An 8,760-nucleotide genomic window follows, 5' to 3' on the forward strand; every position below is an offset into this window, starting at 1 on the left:
GTTGGTGTGGGGTCAGTCCTTGGCCTTAGAGGTCAGGCCTGACCCGGGGCCTGACCAGGCAGAGGGCCCCTCCCCAGGAAGCTGGGGGTGAGGGCAGCCCAAGGGGGAGGCCTCAGGGCCGCCAGGGACAGGCCACAGGCCCTCAAGCCCGGACGGGCCGCCAGGCCCTGCTCACCCCCAGCCACCCCCCACAAGCCCTCCCCACCCGCCCCAGCCCCCACTGGGGCCCCCTCCAGCCAGTGTCCTCCTGCGCCCCTGCATGGCCTCACTGGACGACAAGGGGGTGTTTTGCGGTGGACAATAAGTGATGCACCTATTTAGAAGAGCCACGCAGACGCTTCTCAGCCAGAAGTGCAGACAAAGGGCCGTGGCGGCCCCGGCAGGGGGGGGCGGGACTGTCCTGGGCGCTGGCCTGTGCCGAGGGCCCGTCCCTGCCACCCCCACCCCAGGCCGCACCCCAGCACCCCCAGCCACCGCGCCTCCGTTCCCCATGCCGCCTCCACTGCGCCCCCTTCCTCGCCAGGGTCCAGGGATCCGTGTAGGACCCTCATCTGGGTGTTCCCGTGGGGCCTCTTGCTCAAGCCTCGGGCAGGAGAAGCCGCGGCTGCCCCTCCCCCGGCCGCCCCCTCCCCGCTGCCCCTCCCCCGCTGCCCCTCCCCGGCCCCGCCCCTCCCCGGCCGCCCCCTCCCCGCTGCCCCCTCCCCCGCCGCCCCTCCCCCGGCCGCCCCTCCCCCCGCTGCCCCTCCCCCACTGCCCCCTCCCCGCTGCCCCTCCCCCACCGCCCCCCTCCCCGCTGCCCCTCCCCGGCTGCCCCTCCCCGGCCGCTCCCTCCCCGCTGCCCCTCCCCCGCCGCCCCTCCCCGGCTGCCCCTTCCCGGCGCCCAGCACCCGCCTCCCCTCTCGGGGTCCCGCTGCAGCCCCCAGCTGCACGAGGCACCCTGGGTCCTCCACCCCTGGGTCCTCTTCATTCTCCCCCAAAGTGGATATTTCTTTTTTGTATTTTCACATTTTTTGTAAACAAACAGCTTTTGGAGTACTATATTTCACGGCCTTTTAAAATTTATTTCAACAACAGGAAGCAGGAGGCAGGGCCACGCATGGGCGGCCCAGGCTCAGCGTGGAGGGTGAAGGTGGAGGAAGGGGCGCTCCTGGGGGGGGGCTCCCGGGTGTCCCTCCCTGCTCTGCACCCAGAATTCCTTCCTGGAGAAGCAGTTGACCTACCCGAGGACCTGCTTCTGGTATGTACTTTATCAGGAATTGTCACCGGCCATGGTTTCCACTGGCCTCGGCTCAGAGCCCCGCCCTCCCAGGGCCCCCCAGGCCTCCCCCTCTCCTTGTGGGCGGAGGACCCTCCTGCAGCAGGAGCCTCAGACCCCACCCAGGGCGGCAGGAAGTCAGCAAGGAGACCCCAGGCTGGGCCCTAGCAACAGCCCCACCCCACTCCTGCGCTCCCACCCCCAGGGTCGGCCCCCACCTGGTCACCCAGAGCTGCCCGGGAACCGCGCCCGCCACCCCCCACCCACCCTGTGTCTCCGGGGGGAACCGGCTCTTCCAGGCCAGCCCGCGCCCAGGCCTGCCCGAGGCCACCAGGGAGGTGTGGCCAGGGCACCCCACAGCCTGGGAGGGGCGGGCACTGCCAAGAGGTGGGGTCTGGAGGTTTGCCTTGGAGCAAAATAGGAAAAGAGCTTCAAGTCTGAGGTTTTTGTGAGAACAGGAACCTACGGCCATGTGGCTCTGAGCCTGCGGACGATGGGGACCCCGGGGCCCCCGCTCTGGTCGGAAAGGGAGAGAGGCTGAGCTTGAGGGGGGCAGAGGGAGGGGCGTGGGAGGGAGAGCCCGATTGTGGGGGCAGGGGAGGGCCACCAAGGAGACCCCAGGCTGTCACCCCCCACACACACGCTTACACCTGCTTGCACACTCCCACGCTCCCGTGCACACATCTCTCTTCCTTGTGCACACTCACGCGGGCGCGTGCTCGCCCCCGCAGCCACCCAGCCCAAGCCCACCGCCCTCCCCACTGCCGGGCAGCCAGTGGGGGAGCCCAGCTCCCACTCAGAGGGCCCTCGGCCGTGCAGGCCCCCTACAGGCGCTGAGGCAAACCAGGGGAGGGGGCTCAGTCCTCAGCACCCACGGGTACCCCCGCCTTGCACCCACAGGTCCCTGCCCCCTGCCCAAGGCAACGTGGTCCCCGGCCCTCCTGGGGCCCTGGGACCCCGAGCTGGCACCTCGCGTCCTTGCGGCTCCTGAGGGGAGGTGGGGGTGGGGACAGCGGGGCTGGGGGAGGGGCACCTCCCCCACTCAAAGGGCAGCCAGGGGCTCTTCCGGGAACCCCAGCCCGGGCCGGCCACGCCAAGGCTCTCGGGGACAGTCCTGGGAGGGGCCCACCTGCCTCCCGGGCCAGCGGCGCCCCCAGCCCCCTCCGTCCTCCTCCCAGCTGGCCCCGCGGCGGGCGTGAGTCAGCACGAGGCCGCCTCCCGGCTCAGGAATGCGGCTGCACCGGCCGCCGGCTGCGCTCTTCTTCCTTGTTTTTTTTCAGAGCAGTTGTAGGTTTACAGAAAATTCCAGCAGAAAGTGCAGAGCCCCCCGCCCCCGCCCCCAGTTCTCTCTCCCCGGTACTAAGCCCTTGCGTTCCTCGGGCCTTTGCTTCAGGGGAGAAGCAGCAGCGTTCCCCTTACATTACTCCACGGCCCCCGGTTTGCACTGGGTCCCCCCCGTGTTCCCCCCATATTCCTCCGCCGTGTTCCTCCCTGTGTTCCCCCCTTGTGTTTCCGCTCTGTGTCCCGCCCATGTTCCCCCGCTGTATTCCCCCCCCATTCCCCCCATATTCCCCCCGTGTTCCCCTCTTGTGTTCCCGCGCTGTTCCCCCTCCCCCAGTCCCCCCCCCTCCGCGCTGTGTTCCAGGCTCTGTGTTCTGCAGGTCTAGGGTTTAACATTTTATTCTGGTAACATTGTAACTGAGGGTCAAGAGTTAGCAAAGCGTTACCTGGACCCTTTATACTAGAAAACAGGAAAGGCCGCCCCTGGAATGCGGAAGCTGCCCCCCCCCGCCCCCGCCCACCCGCGGGGGCTTCCTGCTGGGGTGAGTCCAGCTGGAGCTCACGCTTGTGCGCGGATGGGCTCCCGCCGAGCCGGTCCACTATTGGGGTGATGAGCACTGCAGCCCCCCTCTCCTTGCAGCCACACGAAAGCCCTCGTGGCTGACCTTTGCCCTGTAGACCCCTACCCCAAATCCTGGTGACCGGCCCTTCACGCTTATTCGGCAGGGACCCGTGTCGGGCTCCACCCCAGGTATTCCTTGGCACCCCGGTGTTAAAAACACTAGACTTCCCGCAGGCCCGGGGGGCAGCTTGGGGCCGCAGGCCACCGCGGCTCCGTCACTTGCACAGCCCATAAACTCTTTCTCTCTTTGAAACCCGGACGCCTCGGGAACTGGCTTTAAAGACCATTGGACGGCGGCACCGGATTTGCGCGAAGCCAGCGCGAAGCCAGCGTGTCACAACCTGAAACTTCCCCTTTTAGCCACAGTCAGACGCACGCCCCAGCGGTGGTCATTCCACTCACTGTGTTATGCGATCATCACCCTCAGCTTTTGACCTGGGGCGGGGCCTGCTGCCCCCACCCCAGCCCAGGTGCTTTCCCGCATGGGGGAGGGGCTGGCAGGAGGGGGGCGCCCAGGAACCCACCCTCGGGCTCCTCCTTCTCCTGCCCCCCCACGGCCTGGGGTCCCAGGCCTGCGCAGGCCTGTGCCCAGCTCTCATCTCTCCCCTTGGCCGACCCAAACGCACCTCCTGGTGCCCCCTCCCAGGGGGCCATCACACGGGGGGGCTGGGGACTGAGAGCAGGTGGGGTGGAATGAGGCTGAGGCCAGGGAGGGTGGGGACGGCTGAGCTCCGGGCCGGGGCCACCTGGGGGCTGACCAGCTGCCCTGTGGGGGCGGCGCGGGGGCTGGGGGTGGGGCCACCTGGGGGCTGGCCAGCTGCCCAGTGGGTGCGGTGCAGGGGCTGGGGGCATGGGCCCCACCTGCGGTGGCTGCGCCCGCTCCAGGCCCCAGCGTCTGGGACCCTTGATCCGAAGGGGGCCTCAGCGGCTCCAGCAAGGTCTGCCCCCCACACGCCAGGGGGTCCGGTCCAGCCCCGCCCCCAGCTGAGCGGCCCTGCCACCCCTCCCCCACCGGCCCAGCCACCAGGTGGGAGAGGAAGGCGGGGAGCCTCAGGCCTCCCCAGAGGGGCACCAAGTCCCTGGGCAGAGGCGGCAGGGGGGGCCATGCCCCCACACACCCCCCACTGGGCTCCACCGTGGGTCCCTAGGCTGCCCGTGCCCACCACAGACCGGGGACACCGAGGCCTTGCCCCAGCCATCGAGGTTGACAGACCCAGGACAGCAGGGCTCTCCCCCCTTCCCTGACGTGGTGATGCCGGGTCTCCCTGCAGCGGCCGGCCAAATTCACAGTGGCGGCTGGACAAGCACCACCCGGAGGGACACATCTGCCACTTGCCATCGAGGCTCGGAGAGGGGGGCTTTGCCAGGGGCCTCGGGCTCAGGACTCAGGAGCAGGCCGGACGCGGGACGGGCTGCGTAAGGGCCGTGGGCAGGAAACCAAGCGCCTCCTGACGCTGCGGCCAAGGGACCCGGCCCTCATCCCCCACCAGGCCCAGCTCCGAATCCTGCACCCCGGGGGCCCTGCGGGGGGTCCTGTGAGGCCTGCGCCTGTTCTCACAGGCCCAGGAAGCCCCAGCACCCCGGGGGAGGTGGACGCCCGGCACCCCTGGGAGGTGGACGCCCGGCACCCCGGGGAGGTGGAACGCCCGGCACCCCTGGGAGGTGGACGCCCGGCACCCCGGGGAGGTGGACGCCCGGGACCCCTGGGAGGTGGACGCCCGGCACCCCGGGGAGGTGGAGGCCCGGCACCCCTGGGAGGTGGACGCCCGGCACCCCTGGGAGGTGGACGCCCGGCACCCCCCGGGAGGTGGACCCCCGGCACCCCCGGGAGGTGGACGCCCGGCACCCCCCGGGAGGTGGACGCCCGGCACCCCGGGGAGGTGGACGCCCGGCACCCCGGGGAGGTGGACGCCCGGCACCCCTGGGAGGTGGACGCCCGGCACCCCGGGGAGGTGGACGCCCGGCACCCCCGGGGAGGTGGACGCCCGGCACCCCGGGGAGGTGGACGCCCGGCACCCCCCGGGAGGTGGACGCCCCGGCACCCCGGGGAGGTGGAGGCCCGGCACCCCCGGGAGGTGGACGCCCGGCACCCCGGGGAGGTGGACGCCCGGCACCCCGGGGAGGTGGACGCCCGGCACCCCCGGGAGGTGGACCCCCGGCACCCCCGGGAGGGTGGACGCCCGGCACCCCCCGGGAGGTGGACGCCCGGCACCCCGGGGAGGTGGACCCCCGGCACCCCTGGGAGGTGGACGCCCGGGACCCCCGGGGAGGTGGAGGCCCTGGCACCCCGGGGAGGTGGACCCCCCGGCACCCCCGGGGAGGTGGACGCCCGGCACCCCCCGGGAGGTGGACGCCCGGCACCCCGGGGAGGTGGAGGCCCCGGCACCCCTGGGAGGTGGACGCCCGGCACCCCCGGGAGGTGGACGCCCGGCACCCCGGGGAGGTGGAGGCCCTGGCACCCCGGGGAGGTGGAGGCCCTGGCACCCCCGGGGAGGTGGACGCCCGGCACCCCCGGGAGGTGGACGCCCGGCAACCCCCGGGAGGTGGACGCCCGGCACCCCGGGAGGTGGACGCCCGGCACCCCCGGGAGGTGGACGCCCGGCACCCCCGGGGAGGTGGACGCCCGGCACCCCTGGGGCGTGGACGCCCGGCACCCTGGGGAGGTGGACCCCTGTGCAGGCACCCCTTGGGAGGTAGAGGCCTCCACTCCGCTCAGAATCTGGACGCCCCAGGCCCTCCTTGGAGCCTGGCGGCGGCTGCTACACGTTCAGTACGCACTTAAAGCCCCATTAAAGGTCTAACTCGCGGCTGATGCTTGCCAATTATTTTTGTCTTGAAAAGACTAGCAGGTCCAGGAAGGCACTGGAGGCAGAGGCCGAGAAGCAGGGGCTTAAGGACAGGCTGCGCCCCTCCCCCGGGCTGCCTCGGCCTCAGGGGGACCTGGGCTCCGTGGGCTCCGGTGGGCCCCAGGGAACCAGCGGGACCCAGGCCTCTTGTCTGGGTCTGGGCGCCCCTGGTTTCGCACACCTGTGAAGGCCCGCGGGGCCTGACACGGCTCATGTGGACACGGCCTAGGCCTTGGCCCACCGCCCAGGGCCGTGGACCCGGCCACGTCTTCAGGACACTACGCAGTGGAGGTGTGGCCCCGGGAAGCAGTGGGCCCGGGGTCCTGCACAGACACGGAGGGACGCCGCGGGGGCAGCCGTGAGGCGCGGCACGGAGGAGGGCGGAGCCGCCACGGGCACTGCCACGGGGCAGCCGGGAGGCGGCGGCACAGAGGAAGGCGGGGCCGCCACGGGCACTGCCACGGGGCAGCCGGGAGGCGGTGGCACGGAGGAAGGTGGGGCCTCCACGGGCACTGCCACGGGGCAGCCGGGAGTGCGGTGGCACGGAGGAAGGCGGGGCCTCCACGGGCACTGCCATGGGGCAGCTGGGAGGCGGTGGCATAGAGGATGGTGGGGCCGCCACGGGCACTGCCACGGGCAGCTGGGAGGCGGTGGCATAGAGGATGGTGGGGCCGCCACGGGCACTGCCACGGGGCAGCCGGGAGGCGGTGGCACGGAGGAAGGCGGGACCTCCACGGGCACTGCCACGGGGCAGCTGGGAGGCGGTGGCACGGAGGAAGGCGGGGCCTCCACGGGCACTGCCATGGGGCAGCTGGGAGACGGTGGCATAGAGGATGGTGGGGCCGCCACGGGCACTGCCACGGGGCAGCCGGGAGGCAGCGGCACAGAGGAAGGCAGGGCCGCCACGGGCACTGCCACGGGGCAGCTGGGAGGCGGTGGCATAGAGGATGGTGGGGCCTCCACGGGCACTGCCATGGGGCAGCTGGGAGACGGTGGCATAGAGGATGGTGGGGCCGCCACGGGCACTGCCACGGGGCAGCCGGGAGGCGGTGGCACGGAGGAAGGCGGGGCCTCCACGGGCACTGCCACGGGGCAGCTGGGAGACGGTGGCACAGAGGATGGTGGGGCCGCCACGGGCACTGCCACGGGGCAGCTGGAGGCGGTGGCACGGAGGAAGGCGGGGCCTCCACGGGCACTGCCACGGGGCAGCCGGGAGGCGGTGGCATAGAGGATGGGGGGGCCGCCACGGGCACTGCCACGGGGCAGGAAGGCCAAGGCCAGAGGCTTCTGGGAGCAAGCTCTGCTGGCTGGCACCTCGGTTTTGGACTTCTGGCCTCAAAACTGTGAGCCAATAAATTAACACTGCTTAAGTGAACCCATTGTGTGGCATTTGTTTTAGCAGCTGAGAAATTAAAACAGTTCTTCAGCATTTCCCCCCATTTTTCCAGAAATTTTCTGGTCCCCTGTGGCAGTTGAGATTATTTATGACTTCCAAATGGAGAGGTTATGTTTGTCAAGGGGCCTGGTCCTGCAGGTGGGGTGCCCTTTGACCATACTCGGTCAGCTGAGATGCTTTGATCTCGTTACCTCCGGGGTTCTGATTCGACCAGGTCAGGGTGTGGCTCGGTTTAAGTCCCCCTTGGTGGGCTGTGTAGACGGACGCTCACTCAAGAGGACACAGGGAATGCAGGCATGGCTCCAGCGATTGGGCTTCCATCCACCACAGGGAAGGACCCGGGTTTGATACCCCAGGCCTCCTGGTACAGGCGTGCCGCGGTGAGCAGTGCCTGCATGGAGAGCAACGCAGCAAGCTGATGATGCAACAAGAGAGACGTAGGGGAGAGTCAGGTGAGACGCAGCAGCAACCAGGAACTGAGGTAGCACAAGTGACGGGGAACCTCTCTCCACCTAAGAGGTCCCAGGATCGAATCCTGATGACGCCTAGAGGAGAAAACGAGAAGAGAAGACAAAAGAGACAGACACAGAAGATCACATAGCGAATGGACACGGCAAACAGCAGGGTAGGGGGAGAGAGAGGAAAAAAAGAAGACACACAGAAGAAGGCCCAGGAAGAAAGAGCGCTCCACAGACACAGCAGAGGAGAGGGCTTGGTCGTTCGGTCCTGCCTGGTGGCAGGAAGGAGAAGCTCAAACAGCCAGCGCCCCGGGGAGAGCCGAGCCGTTGGCCTGATGGTTTGCAGCTGAAGAGACAGGGCCCTGAGCGGCTGAGCAGGCCCGGGAAGGAAGAGCCCTGCAGCCTGCAGCTGAGGGCGGAGGAAGCCGGGCCCACGAGGCTGGAGAGGAGGAGGAAGGCTGAGCCCGACCTCGCCCGCCATCATGCCCCACACGTGGCAGCGGACTTGGGTGAGAAGGAACCTCTTACGGGACCTTGACTTGGACTCTTCAGGGCCTTGTGACTGTGAGCTTCTACCCCAAACAAACACCCTCTATAAAAGCCAGCAGGCTTCTGGTGCTTCTCGTCAGCACCTTCCTTGGCTGACTGATACCACCTCCCCCTTTTAACAAAAATTGTGGTAACATTTACATAATATGGAATTGTCCATTTCAACCATTTTAAGTGTACAATTCCATGACGTTAATTACACGTACAGAGCTGTGAGACCACCCCTGCCATCCACTACCAGAAGGTTTCATCACCCCCAGAAAGGAAGCGAGGTACCTGCCGGCCCTGACCCCGCCCGGCCCTGACCCCGCCCGGCCCCTCCGGGCCCCCGGAAGCCCCTAGTCCATGTCTGT

This window comes from Dasypus novemcinctus, chromosome 6 (genome assembly GCF_030445035.2).
Source record: "Dasypus novemcinctus isolate mDasNov1 chromosome 6, mDasNov1.1.hap2, whole genome shotgun sequence".
Taxonomy (NCBI): Eukaryota; Metazoa; Chordata; class Mammalia; order Cingulata; family Dasypodidae; genus Dasypus; species Dasypus novemcinctus.